This window comes from Salvelinus fontinalis, chromosome 13 (genome assembly GCF_029448725.1).
Source record: "Salvelinus fontinalis isolate EN_2023a chromosome 13, ASM2944872v1, whole genome shotgun sequence".
Lineage (NCBI taxonomy): Eukaryota > Metazoa > Chordata > Actinopteri > Salmoniformes > Salmonidae > Salvelinus > Salvelinus fontinalis.
Genome location: NC_074677.1, coordinates 2,371,536 through 2,391,601, shown reverse-complemented (window position 1 = coordinate 2,391,601; position 20,066 = coordinate 2,371,536).

Below are 20,066 nucleotides of genomic sequence, written 5' to 3'. Positions count from 1 at the left end.
TGACTGAGATGTTGTTGGTTGGTTAAATTAGTTCCCCTTCTCCCCAGACAGCAGCATTATGTTCAGGAAGAGCGGGAAAAGGCACAGTGAGTCTGTCTGATAGCTTATTAATTAGGGTGATCTGATGATGTGTTCAGGAGAAGCGGGGAAAGGCACAGTGAGTCTGTCTGATAGCTTATTAATTGGGGTGATTTGATTGCATGCTTCCAAGACTGAAAGACTGGTGCAGTTCCGTTCTCCTCTGATGGCCCCTGATCCTCGGTGGAGGGGCCACGAGGGGCCGCAGGAAGGAGCAGCCGTGACGCATGTAATTCAGCTCCACTGCTCCACTTCCCCTCAAATTTCATCCGCTTTTTGTCTCAGGCCGTCTCTGGCTCCCCTCCCATCTGTCAGTCACCCCTCCCATCTGTCAGTCACCCCTCCCATCTGTCAGCCACCCCTCCCATCTGTCAGCCACCTCTGATCGATCAGCAGTTATCTCCCTCCGCCACACACACACATAGTGAATAGAGGGTGATTAACCCCGGCTCTGAGTTGATCAGAGAGTTGAATGTGTGTCTATGCTCCTTTCTTATTTACATTGTAGTCATTTACCAGGCGTTCTTATCCAGAGAGCCTTCCAGCTAGTCGATTCAATTAAGATCGTTAGGTGACACAAACACATATCTCAGTCGTAAAACATTCTTCCTCAATAAAGTCAGCCAGGAAGGTTAGAGCTGTTAACATGGTGATGGTGTGGGTCGTACTTTAGTACTTAGTGTTAGTTCACAAAAGGCTTTTTTTGGGGGTGGAAGAGGTACTGTAGAGTTTCAGATGTTATCGGAAATGGGCAGCGACTCTGCTGTCGTAGCGTCAGGGGGAAGCTGGTCCCGCCATCGGAGTGCCAGGACAGAGAAGAGACTGGGCTGAGCGGAACTCCGCAAGGGAACGGTGTAGGGTTTGGGAGGGCAGTTCCTCTTGCTTCGCCGTAGGCAATGTACCACGATTCATATGCAAATGTATTAATGGTGATGAGAAACTCCCCAATAATAACCCAACTGTGAAACGTCCTCATCTTATTCGATTGAATTCTATTCTACTGTCTTCTGCATGTTATTTAAACACGATGTATTATAGTGGGTGGACAACAGAAACACCATGTATTATAGTGGGTGGACAACAGAAACACCATGTATTATAGTGGGTGGACAACAGAAACACCATGTATTATAGTGGGTGGATAACAGAAACACGATGTATTATAGTGGGTGGACAACAGAAACACCATGTATTATAGTGGGTGGACAACAGAAACACCATGTATTATAGTGGGTGGAAAACAGAAACACCATGTATTATAGTGGGTGGACAACAGAAACACCGTGTATTATAGTGGGTGGACAACAGAAACACGATGTATTATAGTGGGTGGACAACAGAAACACCATGTATTATAGTGGGTGGACAACAGAAACACCATGTATTATAGTGGGTGGACAACAGAAACACCATGTATTATAGTGGGTGGACAACAGAAACACCATGTATTATAGTGGGTGGACAACAGAAACACCATGTATTATAGTGGGTGGACAACAGAAACACCATGTATTATAGTGGGTGGACAACAGAAACACCATGTATTATAGTGGGTGGACAACAGAAACACCGTGTATTATAGTGGGTGGACAACAGAAACACCATGTATTATAGTGGGTGGACAACAGAAACACCATGTATTATAGTGGGTGGACAACAGAAACACCATGTATTATAGTGGGTGGACAACAGAAACACCATGTATTATAGTGGGTGGACAACAGAAACACCATGTATTATAGTGGGTGGACAACAGAAACACCATGTATTATAGTGGGTGGACAACAGAAACACCATGTATTATAGTGGGTGGACAACAGAAACACCGTGTATTATAGTGGGTGGACAACAGAAACACCATGTATTATAGTGGGTGGACAACAGAAACACCATGTATTATAGTGGGTGGAAAACAGAAACACCATGTATTATAGTGGGTGGATAACAGAAACACCATGTATTATAGTGGGTGGACAACAGAAACACCATGTATTATAGTGGGTGGACAACAGAAACACCATGTATTATAGTGGGTGGACAACAGAAACACCATGTATTATAGTGGGTGGAAAACAGAAACACCATGTATTATAGTGGGTGGACAACAGAAACACCATGTATTATAGTGGGTGGACAACAGAAACACCATGTATTATAGTGGGTGGACAACAGAAACACCATGTATTATAGTGGGTGGACAACAGAAACACCATGTATTATAGTGGGTGGACAACAGAAACACCATGTATTATAGTGGGTGGACAACAGAAACACCATGTATTATAGTGGGTGGACAACAGAAACACCATGTATTATAGTGGGTGGACAACAGAAACACCATGTATTATAGTGGGTGGACAACAGAAACACCGTGTATTATAGTGGGTGGACAACAGAAACACGATGTATTATAGTGGGTGGACAACAGAAACACCATGTATTATAGTGGGTGGACAACAGAAACACCATGTATTATAGTGGGTGGACAACAGAAACACCATGTATTATAGTGGGTGGACAACAGAAACACCATGTATTATAGTGGGTGGACAACAGAAACACCATGTATTATAGTGGGTGGACAACAGAAACACCATGTATTATAGTGGGTGGACAACAGAAACACCATGTATTATAGTGGGTGGACAACAGAAACACCGTGTATTATAGTGGGTGGACAACAGAAACACCATGTATTATAGTGGGTGGACAACAGAAACACCATGTATTATAGTGGGTGGAAAACAGAAACACCATGTATTATAGTGGGTGGATAACAGAAACACCATGTATTATAGTGGGTGGACAACAGAAACACCATGTATTATAGTGGGTGGACAACAGAAACACCATGTATTATAGTGGGTGGACAACAGAAACACCATGTATTATAGTGGGTGGAAAACAGAAACACCATGTATTATAGTGGGTGGACAACAGAAACACCATGTATTATAGTGGGTGGACAACAGAAACACCATGTATTATAGTGGGTGGACAACAGAAACACCATGTATTATAGTGGGTGGACAACAGAAACACCATGTATTATAGTGGGTGGACAACAGAAACACCATGTATTATAGTGGGTGGACAACAGAAACACCATGTATTATAGTGGGTGGAAAACAGAAACACCATGTATTATAGTGGGTGGACAACAGAAACACCATGTATTATAGTGGGTGGACAACAGAAACACCATGTATTATAGTGGGTGGACAACAGAAACACCATGTATTATAGTGGGTGGACAACAGAAACACCATGTATTATAGTGGGTGGACAACAGAAACACCATGTATTATAGTGGGTGGACAACAGAAACACCATGTATTATAGTGGGTGGACAACAGAAACACCATGTATTATAGTGGGTGGACAACAGAAACACCATGTATTATAGTGGGTGGACAACAGAAACACCATGTATTATAGTGGGTGGACAACAGAAACACCATGTATTATAGTGGGTGGACAACAGAAACACCATGTATTATAGTGGGTGGACAACAGAAACACCATGTATTATAGTGGGTGGACAACAGAAACACCGTGTATTATAGTGGGTGGACAACAGAAACACCATGTATTATAGTGGGTGGATAACAGAAACACCATGTATTATAGTGGGTGGACAACAGAAACACCATGTATTATAGTGGGTGGATAACAGAAACACGATGTATTATAGTGGGTGGACAACAGAAACACCATGTATTATAGTGGGTGGACAACAGAAACACCATGTATTATAGTGGGTGGACAACAGAAACACCATGTATTATAGTGGGTGGACAACAGAAACACCATGTATTATAGTGGGTGGACAACAGAAACACCATGTATTATAGTGGGTGGATAACAGAAACACGATGTATTATAGTGGGTGGACAACAGAAACACCATGTATTATAGTGGGTGGACAACAGAAACACCATGTATTATAGTGGGTGGACAACAGAAACACCATGTATTATAGTGGGTGGACAACAGAAACACCATGTATTATAGTGGGTGGACAACAGAAACACCGTGTATTATAGTGGGTGGACAACAGAAACACCATGTATTATAGTGGGTGGATAACAGAAACACCATGTATTATAGTGGGTGGACAACAGAAACACCATGTATTATAGTGGGTGGATAACAGAAACACGATGTATTATAGTGGGTGGACAACAGAAACACCATGTATTATAGTGGGTGGACAACAGAAACACCATGTATTATAGTGGGTGGACAACAGAAACACCATGTATTATAGTGGGTGGACAACAGAAACACCATGTATTATAGTGGGTGGACAACAGAAACACCATGTATTATAGTGGGTGGACAACAGAAACACCATGTATTATAGTGGGTGGAAAACAGAAACACCGTGTATCAGAGTTTTAAACATCAGAAGACTTTCAATGGAGGAAGACACAGTGTCGCCGATGTCACCGTGAATCGTCATTGGACGGCCTAGCTCGGTAGAATGTTCCGTAAGGAAATGTTCACGTTCTCAAAGATCTATCATCTAAAGAAGACCTAAATCTCTAGTGAGGATCACAACTCCAGTAGGGCTACGCTGGCCTCTTCTGGCTAGACTAACAGATAGACACATCTATTCTCTTCTGGCTAGACTAAAAGATATTCTCTCTGGGTAGACCATCTGAAGTGACATATCCTCTCTGGGTAGACCAACTGAAGTGACATATCCTCTCTGGGTAGACCATCTGAAGTGACATATCCTCTCTGGGTAGACCATCTGAAGTGACATATTCTCTCTGGGTAGACCAACTGAAGTGACATATCCTCTCTGGGTAGACCAACTGAAGTGACATATCCTCTCTGGGTAGACCAACTGAAGTGACATATCCTCTCTGGGTAGACCAACTGAAGTGACATATTTTCTCTGGGTAGACCATCTGAAGTGACATATCCTCTCTGGGTAGACCATCTGAAGTGACATATCCTCTCTGGGTAGACCAACTGAGAATAGTGTCCTTCTACCTGGTGATCTCATATGTTGAGGCGTTGATACTGTCAGCACTGCGTGTTGCGTCATGTAATAGAAGGAGGCCTTGTTTTTTACTCTGACGCATATCGGCGAGGATATATTTAGCCTGGAGATGTAGAACATGTCAGTGGGTTTAATCTGAAGGTAGAACATGTCAGTGGGGTTAATCTGAAGGTAGAACATGTCAGTGGGTTTAATCTGAAGGTAGAACATGTCAGTGGGTTTAATCTGAAGGTAGAACATGTCAGTGGGGTTAATCTGAAGGTAGAACATGTCAGTGGGGTTAATCTGAAGGTAGAACATGTCAGTGGGTTTAATCTGAAGGTAAAACATGTCAGTGGGTTTAATCTGAAGGTAGAACATGTCAGTGGGTTTAATCTGAAGGTAAAACATGTCAATGGGTTTAATCTGAAGGTAGAACATGTCAGTGGGTTTAATCTGAAGGTAGAACATGTCAGTGGGTTTAATCTGAAGGTAGAACATGTCAGTGGGTTTAATCTGAAGGTAGACCATGTCTGTGGGGTTAATCTGAAGGTAGAACATGTCAGTGGGTTTAATCTGAAGGTAAAACATGTCAGTGGGGTTAATCTGAAGGTAGACCATGTCTGTGGGGTTCATCTGAAGGTAGAACATAGCTGTGCTATGATAATGACTTCCCTCCCAGTCAGGTGGTGTCTAGCTGTGCTATAATAATGACTTCCCTCCCAGTCAGGTGATGTCTAGCTGTGCTATAATAATGACTTCCCTCCCAGTCAGGTGATGTCTAGCTGTGCTATAATAATGACTTCCCTCCCAGTCAGGTGATGTCTAGCTGTGCTATGATAATGACTTCCCTCCCAGTCAGGTGATGTCTAGCTGTACTATGATAATGACTTCCCTCCCAGTCAGGTGGTGTCTAGCTGTGCTATGATAATGACTTCCCTCCCAGTCGGGTGGTGTCTAGCTGTGCTATGATAATGACTTGGTGTCCAGTCGCGCCACGCTCTGATAACCGATAACAGTTTTCTCCAGGGAGTTTTGGAGGACTCGTCACATATTCCATTTGTTTGCTGTGCACAGCATATCTGTGTGTGTGTGTGTCCAGGAGATAGGCCTGCAAGTCCCAGCCAAATACATTAACAGGTCTGCACATGATGGCCAGCCCAGCTATAACGGGGCTAGGGGGGTACCACAGCTTCAGTCATAAAATGGTACATTTCCACTCCTGCCCTGATATGATACTAGTTCTACTGAACAGCTTGACTTGATGCAATTGCATAGTGTCCTCTACAGTCTCCGAACATCACTGAGATATCACTGAGATGTCACTGAGATGTCACTGAGATGTCACTGAGATGTCACTGAGATATTACTGAGATACCACTGAGATATTAATGAGATATTACTGAGATATTACTGAGATATTAATGAGATATTACTGAGATATTACTGAGATATTAATGAGATATTACTGAGATACCACTGAGATATTACTGAGATATTACTGAGATATTACTGTGATATTACTGAGATATTAATGAGATATTACTGAGATATTACTGAGATATTAATGAGATATTACTGAGATATTACTGAGATATTAATGAGATATTACTGAGATATTACTGAGATATTAATGAGATATTACTGAGATACCACTGAGATACCGCTGAGATATTACTGCGATACCACTGAGATATCACTGAGATATCACTGAGATAATACTGAGATATTAATGAGATACCGCTGAGATATTAATGAGATATTACTGAGATATTACTGAGATATCACTGAGATATTAATGAGATACCACTGAGATAATACTGAGATATTAATGAGATACCACTGAGATAATACTGCGATACCACTGAGATATTAATGAGATATTACTGAGATATTACTGAGATATTACTGAGATACCACTGAGATATTAATGAGATATTACTGAGATATTACTGAGATATCACTGAGATATTACTGAGATATTACTGAGATATTACTGAGATACCACTGAGATATTAATGAGATACCACTGAGATACCACTGAGATATTAATGAGATACCGCTGAGATAATACTGAGATATCACTGATATAATACTGAGATGTCACTGAGATATTAATGAGATACCGCTGAGATATCACTGAGATATTAATGAGATACCACTGAGATACCGCTGAGATACCACTGAGATACCACTGAGATACCAGTGAGATATTACTGAGATAATACTGAGATACCACTGAGATATTGTCATAGAATTTAAACCGACAAGACAATCCAAGACAATTCCAGTTAAATGTTGGCATATAGATTGATTAGATGTGGGCAATGTAATATAATTTAGGCATGGTCAAGGAAAAAAGGTATTATCAGGATAGAGAGGCCTAACCTGTACCCTTTGGATTCTGCTGAAGTAACTTCAGAATAGTGTTTGCTTGTGACTGGAGGCCAGCTGAACTTTATTTCCATAATGTAATTGTTTATTGATTTGATGTCCGTGTGACCAACTCAAGCAGAACAGTCACATTAAAGCGCTCTCACTCGTCTCCTGTCGAGCAGAGAGAAACAGCTGATCTCCACTCTTCTGAACACTCCACAGCGGGTGCCGTTCCATAGATAGACCAATGGTCGGTCAGTTGTAACGGTGGGTGGCTCCCTCTGTTCCTGTTCATTACAGGCTATGCAGTGGGACTGTAGAAACGTCACAGAACTCTAATAACGGCTAATGTAAAGCCGGCTGGGGTGAATTAATGGGACTGATTGATGTTTTAGCCAAGTGAATTCTCTTCTTAGGGCTAGGCCCCTTTTTTCTCCATTCCTGAATGACGTGCCCAAAGTAAACTGCCTGTTGCTCAGGCCCCGAAGAAAGGATATGCATATAATTGGTATCATTGGAAAGAAAACACTTTGAAGTTTATACAAATGTAAAAATATGTATATATTTTTTTGAGAGGCCGTCCTCTTAGAAATGCAAGTAAAAGGTCATATTGGAAATTAGCTCCCTGGATGCAATTTCTACGGCGTCCACATGGTGTCAGCAGTCTATGTTCAAGGTTTCAGGCTTGTAACTTCAAAAACGAATACAAAATATCAGTTTTAGTACAAGGACACAGTCTTGTAAATTCGTGTTTGCGCGCTGTGAAGACAGAATGCACCTGCTAAAATCGTAGAAGATTTAGGGTGAGGTGATGAGGAAGGAAAAAGATAAGCTCAGCACGATTATTCTCCAGTAGCCTAATTACACCATTTGATTGGTTGATTGACATAGGCTATATATCGTGCTGAGATGTCTATCACTTTTTAACCTGTTAGGGGCTATAGGGGGCGTTTTGGAAAAACTGGAAAATATGTGCAAATTTTCAAACGGCCTCCTAATATATTTTTGCTCTTACAATATGCATATTGTTAATACTATTGGATAGAAAAGAGTCTATAGTTTCTAAAACCGTTTTAATTTTTTCTCTGAGTGGAACACAAGTCCTTTGGCAGCACTTTCCCCGACCAGGAAGTAAAATGCAAGATGTTCATGCTCGCTTCAACGCTCTGCCTATACATGGTCATGCCACCTATGACCCGAAACACACCTCGTACGCCTTCCTCTGGGTGTCAAGAGGACGTCAGAAGAGAAATCTTGCGTTTATCTTGTTCTGACGTGAAATAAGACCTATTTCTTTGGCGTGACCGTCAATTTCAGGAAGTCAGAAGCGCGCGACTTGGGAGAGATATCATGTTTTGTTTTGCTGCCGTTTCTGATGTGAACTATCTCCAGCTCGGATTTGATTTGATAAATGAGACCATGTCATCGTAATGTATGTTTTTTCAATATAGTTTAATCAGATTATTTGAATTTTTTCGGGAGTTTTGCCGTGTTCCGTAATGTTTCCTTTGTTTATGTTGGAGAGATCCATGCCACTCGACTAGTACCCCTGCTAAATGAAGATGGAAAGTTGCCATTCTGAATGGATTGAACGACTCTTCTGGACTAAGGACAACTTGATCAACATTCTGATGAAAGATCAGCCAAAGTAAGACCAAATTTATAATGTTATTTCATATATCTGTCGTGCATGTCAACTGGTCGCGCGCGCCCAAGTGTGTCTGTCTGGCGTGGCTATGCCAATTTAGCGCTACATTTAGTTTTCGATGTAAAACATTTCATAAATCGGAAATATTGTCTGGAATCACAAGAATCCTGTTTTTCAATTTCTGCACAGTATGTATTTCTCAGAAATGTTTTATGAGGAGTAATTAGGTATTTGATGTTGGTGTCTGTAAATGTTATGGCTGCTTTCGGTGCAATTTTTGAGTGTAGCTGAAATGTAATTTATGATTTATACCATAAATATGCACATTTAAAAAAAAAAACATATGCTATACAATAAATATGTTATCAGACTGTCATCTTAGGAAGTTATTTCTTGGTTAGTGGCTATATATATCTTCATTTGGTCGAATTAGTGATAGCTGGTGATGGACGTAAAAACTGATTGGTGTTAGAAAGTGGTGTCTTTTGCTAAGGTGGTTAGCTAATAGATTTACATATTTTGTCTTCCCTGTAAAACATTTTAAAAATCGGACATGTTGGCTAGATTCACAAGATGTCTGCCTTTCATTTGCTGTATTGGACTTGTTAATGTGTGAAAGTTAAATATTTAAAAAAAATGTATTTTTTGAATTTGCCGCTCTGCCTTTTCAATGGAGTGTGGGAGGAGTGCCGCTAGCGGCACTCCTGTCCTAGAGAGTAACATGTTTACTAACAGCATGCCATTGAGTAAAGCCAGTGTCTCTATGTATGCGGATGACTAAACACTATACATGTCACCTACTACAGCGACTGAAATGACTGCAACACTTAATAAAGAGCTGCAGTTAGGTTCAGAATGGGTGGCAAGGAATAAGTTAGTCCTAAATATTTCAAAAACTTAAAGCATTGTATTTTGGACAAATCATTCACTAAATCCTAAACCTTAACTAAATCTTGTAATAAATAATGTGGACATTGAGCAAGTTGAGGTGACTAAACTGCTTGGAGTAACCCTGGATTGTAAACGGTCATGTTCAAAACATATTGATACAACAGTAGCTAAGATGGGGAGAAGTCTGTCCATCTTTGTGGGTTATACTCGGCCTTGTCCCAGGATGGTAAATTGGACTGAAGATATCCCTCTAGTAGTGTGGGGGCTGTGCTTTGGCAAAGTAGGTGGGGTTATATCCTTCCTGTTTGGCCCTGTCCGGGGGTATCGTCGGATGGGGCCACAGTGTCTCCTGACCCCTCCTGTCTCAGCCTCCAGTATTTATGCTGCAGTAGTTTATGTGTCGGGGGCTAGGGTCAGTTGGTTATACCTGGAATACTTCTCCTGTCTCATCCGGTGTCCTGTGTGAATTTAAGTATGCTCTCTCTAATTCTCTCTTTCTTTCTCTCTCTCGGCGGACCTGAGCCCTAGGACCATGCGTCAGGACTACCTAGCATGATGACTCCTTGCTGTCCCCAGTCCACCTGGCCTTGCTGCTGTTCCAGTTTCAACTGTTCTGCCTGCGGCTATGGAACCTTGACCTGTTCACCGGACGTGCTACCTGTCCCAGACCTGCTGTTTTCAACTCTCTAGAGACAGCAGGAGCAGTAGAGATACTCTTAATGGTCGGCTATGAAAAGCCAACTGACATTTACTCCTGAGGTGCTGACTTGCTGCACCCTCGACAACTACTGTGATTATTATTATTTGACCATGCTGGTCATTTATGAACATTTGAACATCTTGGCCATGTTCTGTTATGTTCTCCACCCGGCCTAACCGGAAGAGGACTGGCCACCTCTCATAGCCTGGTTCCTCTCTAGGTTTCTTCCTAGGTTTTGGCCTTTCTAGGGAGTTTTTCCTAGCCACCGCGCTTCTACACCTGCATTGCTTGCTGTTAGGGGTTTTAGGCTGGGTTTCTGTACAGCACTTTGACATTTCAGCTGATGTAAGAAGGGCTATATAAATACATTTGATTTGATTTGAATAAGAGTTCTCTTCTTCTAGCCATGGTAGCAAAAATTATGTCCAAATGACCCTAAACATGATGGGATGTTAAACTCAGGAACCACACCCGTGTGGAAGCACCTGCTTTCAAAAGACTTTGTATCCCTCATTTACTCAGTGTTTCCTTTATTTTGGCAGTTACAAGACGTCAGTAACACTGATAAGCATTTCAGAGGAAAACAGATAGCTGTGTATCATCAGTCCCACTCAATGGAGGGACGGAATCATCAGCCTCCCCAGCATCCCCGTCATTACCGTCATCCCTGTCATCCCCAGCATCACCGTCATCCCCGTCATCACCGTCAACCCCAGCATCACCGTCATCCCCATCATCACCGTCATCCCCAGCATCACCGTCATCCCCAGCATCACCGTCATACCCAGCATCATCGTCACCCCCAGCATCACCGTCATCCCCGTCATCCCCGTCATCCCCAGCATCACCGTCATCCCCAGCATCACAGTCATCCCCATCATCCCCAGCATCTACGTCATCCCCGGCATCCCCAGCATCACCGTCATCCCCAGCATCACCGTCATCCCCGTCATCCGCAGCATCACCGTCATCCCCGTCATCCCCAGCATCCCCAGCATCAGCGTCATCCCCAGCATCACCGTCATCCCCAGGATCCCCGTCATCCACGTCATCCCCGTCATCCCCAGCATCCCCGTCATCCCCATCATCCCCGTCCAACCCGTCATCCCGTCATCCCCAGCATCACCGTCATCCCCGTCCTCACCAGCATCACCGTCATCCCCGTCATCCCCGTCATCCCCAGCATCACCGTCATCCCCGGCATCACAGTCACCCCGTCATCCCCGTCATCACTGTCATCCCCGTCATCACCATCATCCCCGTCATTCCCAGCATCACCGTCATCCCCAGCATCCCCATCATCGCTGTTATCCCCATCATCCCCATCATCACCGTCATCCCTGTCGTCCCCAGCATCACCGTCATCCCCAGCATCACCGTCATCCCCGTCATCCCCAGCATCACCGTCATATCCGTCATCCCCAGCATCCCCGTCATCACCGTCATCCCCGTCATTCCCGTCATCCCCAGCATCACCGTCATACCCGTTATCCCCAGCATCCCGTCATCCCCAGCATCACCGTCATCCCCAGCATCACCGTCATACCCATCATCACCGTCATCCCCGTCATCCCCAGCATCACCGTCATCCCCGTCATCCCCAGCATCACCGTCATCCCCATCATCCCCAGCATCCCCGTCATCACCGTCATCCCCGTCATCCCCAGCATCCCCGTCACCCCCAGCATCACCGTCACCCCCAGCATCACCGTCACCCCCAGCATCACCGTCATTCCCAGCATCACCGTCATCCCCAGCATCAGCGTCATCACCGTCATCACCGTCATCCCCAGCATCACCGTCATCACCGTCATCCCCAGCATCACCGTCATCCCCGTCATCCCCAGCATCACCGTCATCCAGTATGACCAGTCCTAGCCTCAGATGAATCTCCATCTCTGCTGGGTATTATATAGATCAATAAACTACAGAGTGAATCCCTGGTGGGTATTATATAGATCAATAAACTACAGAGTGAATCCCTGGTGGGTATTATATAGATCAATAAACTACAGAGTGAATCCCTGATGGGTATTATATAGATCAATAAACTACAGAGTCTGAATCCCTGATGGGTATTATATAGATCAATAAACTACAGAGTGAATCCCTGGTGGGTATTATATAATCAATAAACTACAGAGTGAATCCCTGGTGGGTATTATATAGATCAATAAACTACAGAGTGAATCCCTGATGGGTATTATATAGATCAATAAACTACAGAGTCTGAATCCCCGATGGGTATTATATAGATCAATAAACCACAGAGTGAATCCCTGATGGGTATTATATAGATCAATAAACTACAGAGTGAATCCCTGATGGGTATTATATAGATCAATAAACTACAGAGTGGATCCCTGATGGGTATTATATAGATCAATAAACTACAGAGTGAATCCCTGATGGGTATTATATAGATCAATAAACTACAGAGTGAATCCCTGGTGGGTATTATATAGATCAATAAACTACAGAGTGAATCCCTGGTGGGTATTATATAGATCAATAAACTACAGAGTCTGAATCCCTGATGGGTTTTATATAGATCAATAAACTACAGAGTGAATCCCTGATGGGTATTATATAGATCAATAAACTACAGAGTGAATCCCTGATTAGTATTATATAGATCAATAAACTACAGAGTGAATCCCTGATGGGTATTATATAGATCAATAAACTACAGAGTCTGAATCCCTGATGGGTATTATATAGATCAATAAACTACAGAGTGAATCTCTGCTGGGTATTATATAGATCAATAAACTACAGAGTGAATCCCTGATGGGTATTATATAGATCAATAAACTACAGAGTGAATCCCTGATGGGTATTATATAGATCAATAAACTACAGAGTGAATCCCTGATGGGTATTATATAGATCATTAAACTACAGAGTGAATCCCTGATGGGTATTATATAGATCAATAAACTACAGAGTGAATCTCTGCTGGGTATTATATAGATCAATAAACTACAGAGTGAATCCCTGATGGGTATTATATAGATCAATAAACTACAGAGTGAATCCCTGATGGGTATTATATAGATCAATAAACTACAGAGTCTGAATCCCTGATGGGTATTATATAGATCATTAAACTACAGAGTGAATCCCTGATGGGTATTATATAGATCAATAAACTACAGAGTGAATCCCTGGTGGGTATTATACAGATCAATAAACTACAGAGTGAATCCCTGATGGGTATTATATAGATCAATAAACTACAGAGTCTGAATCCCTGATGGGTATTATACAGATCAATAAACTACAGAGTGAATCCCTGATGGGTATTATATAGATCAATAAACTACAGAGTGAATCCCTGATGGGTATTATATAGATCAATAAACTACAGAGTGAATCCCTGGTGGGTATTATACAGATCAATAAACTACAGAGTGAATCCCTGATGGGTATTATATAGATCAATAAACTACAGAGTCTGAATCCCTGATGGGTATTATATAGATCAATAAACTACAGAGTGAATCCCTGATGGGTATTATATAGATCAATAAACTACAGAGTGAATCCCTGATGGGTATTATATAGATCAATAAACTACAGAGTCTGAATCCCTGGTGGGTATTATATAGATCAATACACTAAAGAGTGAATCCCTGATGGGTATTATATAGATCAATAAACTACAGAGTGAATCCCTGTGGGTATTATATAGATCAATAAACTACAGAGTGAATCCCTGATGGGTATTATATAGATCAATAAACTACAGAGTCTGAATCCCTGATGGGTATTATATAGATCAATAAACTACAGAGTCTGAATCCCTGGTGGGTATTATATAGATCAATAGCAGCAAAGGGGGGACCAACTCCATATTAAAGCCTTCCCAGAAGAGTGGAGGCTGTTATAGCAGCAAAGGGGGGGGGGGGGACCAACTCCATATTAATGCCTTCCCAGAAGAGTGGAGGCTGTTATAGCAGCAAAGGGGGGCGGACCAACTCCATATTAATACCTTCCCAGAAGAGTGGAGGTTGTTATAGCAGCAAAGGGGGGGGGACCAACTCCATATTAATACCTTCCCAGAAGAGTGGAGGCTGTTATAGCAGCAAAGGGGGGCGGACCAACTCCATATTAATACCTTCCCAGAAGAGTGGAGGTTGTTATAGCAGCAAAGGGGGGGGACCAACTCCATATTAAAGCCTTCCCTGAAGAGTGGAGGCTGTTATAGCAGCAAAGGGGGGGGACCAACTCCATATTAAAGCCTTCCCAGAAGAGTGGAGGCTGTTATAGCAGCAAAGGGGGGGGGGGGGACCAACTCCATATTAATGCCTTCCCAGAAGAGTGGAGGCTGTTATAGCAGCAAAGGGGGGCGGACCAACTCCATATTAATACCTTCCCAGAAGAGTGGAGGTTGTTATAGCAGCAAAGGGGGGGGGACCAACTCCATATTAATACCTTCCCAGAAGAGTGGAGGCTGTTGTAGCAGCAAAGGGGGGCGGACCAACTCCATATTAATACCTTCCCAGAAGAGTGGAGGTTGTTATAGCAGCAAAGGGGGGGGACCACCTCCATATTAAAGCCTTCCCTGAAGAGTGGAGGCTGTTATAGCAGCAAAGGGGGGGGACCAACTCCATATTAATACCTTCCCAGAAGAGTGGAGGCTGTTATAGCAGCAAAGGGGGGGGACCAACTCCATATTAATACCTTCCCAGAAGAGTGGAGGCTGTTATTACAGCAAAGGGGGGAGACCAACTCCTTATTAATGACTTCCCAGAAGAGTGGAGGCTGTTATAGCAGCAAAGGGGGGGGACCAACTCCATATTAATACCTTCCCAGAAGAGTGGAGGCTGTTATAGCAGCAAAGGGGGGGGGACCAACTCCATATTAATACCTTCCCAGAAGAGTGGAGGCTGTTATAGCAGCAAAGGGGGGGGACCAACTCCTTATTAATGACTTCCCAGAAGAGTGGAGGCTGTTATAGCAGCAAAGGGGGGACCAACTCCATATTAATGCCCATGATTTTTTCCCTACTTTGTAACACAATAAAATGTGAACAAATCCAAGGGGAGTGGAGGCGTTCTATAGTCACCATACACAAACACATACAGATCCATTATGATGTCATAACCTACATGTCAAGAGGGTATTTATAGCCTTCTAATCAAACTTAAAAAAGAACATTGCTCATTGCTGGGGCAAGAGTGTCCATGTGTTTCATTCAGTCCTCAGACAAGGCAGGGGAGGGGAAGGAAAAGGGGAGGGGGGGAGGAGAAGGAAGGAAGCGGGGATGGAAAGGAAGAGGGGAGGGGAAGGAAGAGGGGAGGGGAAGGAAGAGGGAGGGGAAGGAAGAGGGAGGGGAAGGAAGAGGAGAGGGGAAGGAAGAGGGGAGGGGAAGGAAGAGGGGAGGGGAAGGAAGAGGAGAGGGGAAGGAAGAGGAGAGGGGAAGGAAGAGGAGAGGGGAAGGAAGAGGAGAGGGGAAGGAAGAGGAGAGGGGAAGGAAGAGGAGAGGGGAAGGAAGAGGAGAGGGGAAGGAAGAGGGGAGGAGAAGGAAGAGGAGAGGGGAAGGAAGAGGGGAGGGGAAGGAAGAGGGGAGGGGAAGGAAGAGGAGAGGGGAAGGAAGAGGGGAGGGAAGGAAGAGGGGAAGGAAGAGGGGAGGGGAAGGAAGAGGGAGGGGAAGGAAGAGGAGAGGGGAAGGAAGAGGAGAGGGGAAGGAAGAGGAGAGGGGAAGGAAGAGGGGAGGGAAGGAAGAGGGGAAGGAAGAGGGGAGGGGAAGGAAGAGGGAGGGGAAGGAAGAGGGGAGGGGAAGGAAGAGGAGAGGGGAAGGAAGAGGGAGGGGAAGGAAGAGGAGAGGGGAAGGAAGAGGAGAGGGGAAGGAAGAGGAGAGGGGAAGGAAGAGGAGAGGGGAAGGAAGAGGAGAGGGGAAGGAAGAGGAGAGGGGAAGGAAGAGGAGAGGGGAAGGAAGAGGAGAGGGGAAGGAAGAGGGGAGGGAAGGAAGAGGGGAAGGAAGAGGGGAGGGGAAGGAAGAGGGAGGGGAAGGAAGAGGGGAGGGGAAGGAAGAGGAGAGGGGAAGGAAGAGGGAGGGGAAGGAAGAGGAGAGGGGAAGGAAGAGGAGAGGGGAAGGAAGAGGAGAGGGGAAGGAAGAGGAGAGGGGAAGGAAGAGGAGAGGGGAAGGAAGAGGGGAGGGGAAGGAAGAGGAGAGGGGAAGGAAGAGGGAGGGGAAGGAAGAGGAGAGGGGAAGGAAGAGGAGAGGGGAAGGAAGAGGAGAGGGGAAGGAAGAGGAGAGGGGAAGGAAGAGGAGAGGGGAAGGAAGAGGGAGGGGAAGGAAGAGGGAGGGGAAGGAAGAGGAGAGGGGAAGGAAGAGGAGAGGGGAAGGAAGAGGAGAGGGGAAGGAAGAGGGAGGGGAAGGAAGAGGGAGGGGAAGGAAGAGGGAGGGGAAGGAAGAGGGAGGGGAAGGAAGAGGAGAGGGGAAGGAAGAGGGGAGGGGAAGGAAGAGGGGAGGGGAAGGAAGAGGAGAGGGGAAGGAAGAGGAGAGGGGAAGGAAGAGGGGAGGGGAAGGAAGAGGAGAGGGGAAGGAAGAGGGGAGGGGAAGGAAGAGGGGAGGGGAAGGAAGAGGAGAGGGGAAGGAAGAGGAGAGGGGAAGGAAGAGGGGAGGGGAAGGAAGAGGGGAGGGGAAGGAAGAGGAGAGGGGAAGGAAGAGGAGAGGGGAAGGAAGAGGGGAGGGGAAGGAAGAGGAGAGGGGAAGGAAGAGGAGAGGGGAAGGAAGAGGAGAGGGGAAGGAAGAGGGAGGGGAAGGAAGAGGGAGGGGAAGGAAGAGGAGAGGGGAAGGAAGAGGAGAGGGGAAGGAAGAGGAGAGGGGAAGGAAGAGGGAGGGGAAGGAAGAGGAGAGGGGAAGGAAGAGGGAGGGGAAGGAAGAGGGAGGGGAAGGAAGAGGGAGGGGAAGGAAGAGGAGAGGGGAAGGAAGAGGAGAGGGGAAGGAAGAGGGGAGGGGAAGGAAGAGGAGAGGGGAAGGAAGAGGAGAGGGGAAGGAAGAGGAGAGGGGAAGGAAGAGGAGAGAGGAAGGAAGAGGGAGGGGAAGGAAGAGGGAGGGGAAGGAAGAGGGGAGGGGAAGGAAGAGGGGAGGGGAAGGAAGAGGAGAGGGAAGGAAGATGAGAGGGGAAGGAAGAGGAGAGGGGAAGGAAGAGGAGAGGGGAAGGAAGAGGAGAGGGGAAGGAAGAGGGAGGGGAAGGAAGAGGGAGGGGAAGGAAGAGGAGAGGGAAGGAAGAGGGAGGGGAAGGAAGAGGAGAGGGGAAGGAAGAGGGGAGGGGAAGGAAGAGGAGAGGGGAAGGAAGAGGAGAGGGGAAGGAAGAGGAGAGGGGAAGGAAGAGGAGAGGGGAAGGAAGAGGGAGGAGAGGGGAAGGAAGAGGGGAGGGGAAGGAAGAGGGAGGGGAAGGAAGAGGAGAGGGGAAGGAAGAGGAGAGGGGAAGGAAGAGGAGAGGGGAAGGAAGAGGAGAGGGGAAGGAAGAGGAGAGGGGAAGGAAGAGGAGAGGGAAGGAAGAGGAGAGGGGAAGGAAGAGGGGAGGGGAAGGAAGAGGAGAGGGAAGGAAGAGGGAAGGGAAGGAAGAGGGAGGGGAAGGAAGAGGAGAGGGAAGGAAGAGGGAAGGGAAGGAAGAGGGAGGGGAAGGAAGATGAGAGGGGAAGGAAGAGGGGAGGGGAAGGAAGAGGGGAGGGGAAGGAAGAGGGAGGGGAAGGAAGAGGAGAGGGGAAGGAAGAGGAGAGGGGAAGGAAGAGGAGAGGGGAAGGAAGAGGGAGGGGAAGGAAGATGAGAGGGGAAGGAAGAGGAGAGGGGAAGGAAGAGGGAGGGGAAGGAAGAGGGAGGGGAAGGAAGATGAGAGGGGAAGGAAGAGGAGAGGGGAAGGAAGAGGGAGGGGAAGGAAGATGAGAGGGGAAGGAAGAGGGAGGGGAAGGAAGATGAGAGGGGAAGGAAGAGGAGAGGGGAAGGAAGATGAGAGGGGAAGGAAGAGGAGAGGGGAAGGAAGAGGGAGGGGAAGGAAGATGAGAGGGGAAGGAAGAGGAGAGGGGAAGGAAGAGGGAGGGGAAGGAAGATGAGAGGGGAAGGAAGAGGAGAGGGGAAGGAAGAGGGAGGGGAAGGAAGAGGAGAGGGGAAGGAAGAGGGAGGGGAAGGAAGAGGGAGGGGAAGGAAGATGAGAGGGGAAGGAAGAGGAGAGGGGAAGGAAGAGGAGAGGGGAAGGAAGAGGAGAGGGGAAGGAAGAGGAGAGGGGAAGGAAGAGGGAGGGGAAGGAAGAGGAGAGGGGAAGGAAGAGGAGAGGGGAAGGAAGAGGAGAGGGGAAGGAAGAGGAGAGGGGAAGGAAGAGGAGAGGGGAAGGAAGAGGGAGGGGAAGGAAGAGGGAGGGGAAGGAAGAGGAGAGGGGAAGGAAGAGGAGAGGGGAAGGAAGAGGAGAGGGGAAGGAAGAGGGAGGGGAAGGAAGAGGAGAGGGGAAGGAAGAGGAGAGGGGAAGGAAGAGGAGAGGGGAAGGAAGAGGAGAGGGGAAGGAAGAGGAGAGGGGAAGGAAGAGGGAGGGGAAGGAAGAGGGAGGGGAAGGAAGAGGGAGGGGAAGGAAGAGGAGAGGGGAAGGAAGAGGGGAGGGGAAGGAAGAGGAGAGGGAAGGAAGAGGGGAGGGGAAGGAAGAGGGGAGGGGAAGGAAGAGGAGAGGGGAAGGAAGAGGAGAGGGGAAGGAAGAGGGGAGGGGAAGGAAGAGGAGAGGGGAAGGAAGAGGGGAGGGGAAGGAAGAGGGGAGGGGAAGGAAGAGGAGAGGGGAAGGAAGAGGAGAGGGGAAGGAAGAGGGGAGGGGAAGGAAGAGGGAGGGGAAGGAAGAGGAGAGGGGAAGGAAGAGGAGAGGGGAAGGAAGAGGGGAGGGGAAGGAAGAGGAGAGGGGAAGGAAGAGGAGAGGGGAAGGAAGAGGGGAGGGGAAGGAAGAGGAGAGGGGAAGGAAGAGGAGAGGGGAAGGAAGAGGAGAGGGGAAGGAAGAGGAGAGAGGAAGGAAGAGGGAGGGGAAGGAAGAGGAGAGGGGAAGGAAGAGGGAGGGGAAGGAAGAGGAGAGGGGAAGGAAGAGGGGAGGGGAAGGAAGAGGGAGGGAAGGAAGAGGAGGGGAAGGAAGAGGGAGGGGAAGGAAGAGGGGAGGGGAAGGAAGAGGAGAGGGAAGGAAGAGGAGAGGGAAGGAAGAGGAGAGGGGAAGGAAGAGGAGAGGGGAAGGAAGAGGAGAGGGGAAGGAAGAGGAGAGGGGAAGGAAGAGGGGAGGGGAAGGAAGAGGGGAGGGGAAGGAAGAGGGGAGGGGAAGGAAGAGGGAGGGAAGGAAGATGAGAGGGGAAGGAAGAGGAGAGGGGAAGGAAGAGGAGAGGGGAAGGAAGAGGAGAGGGGAAGG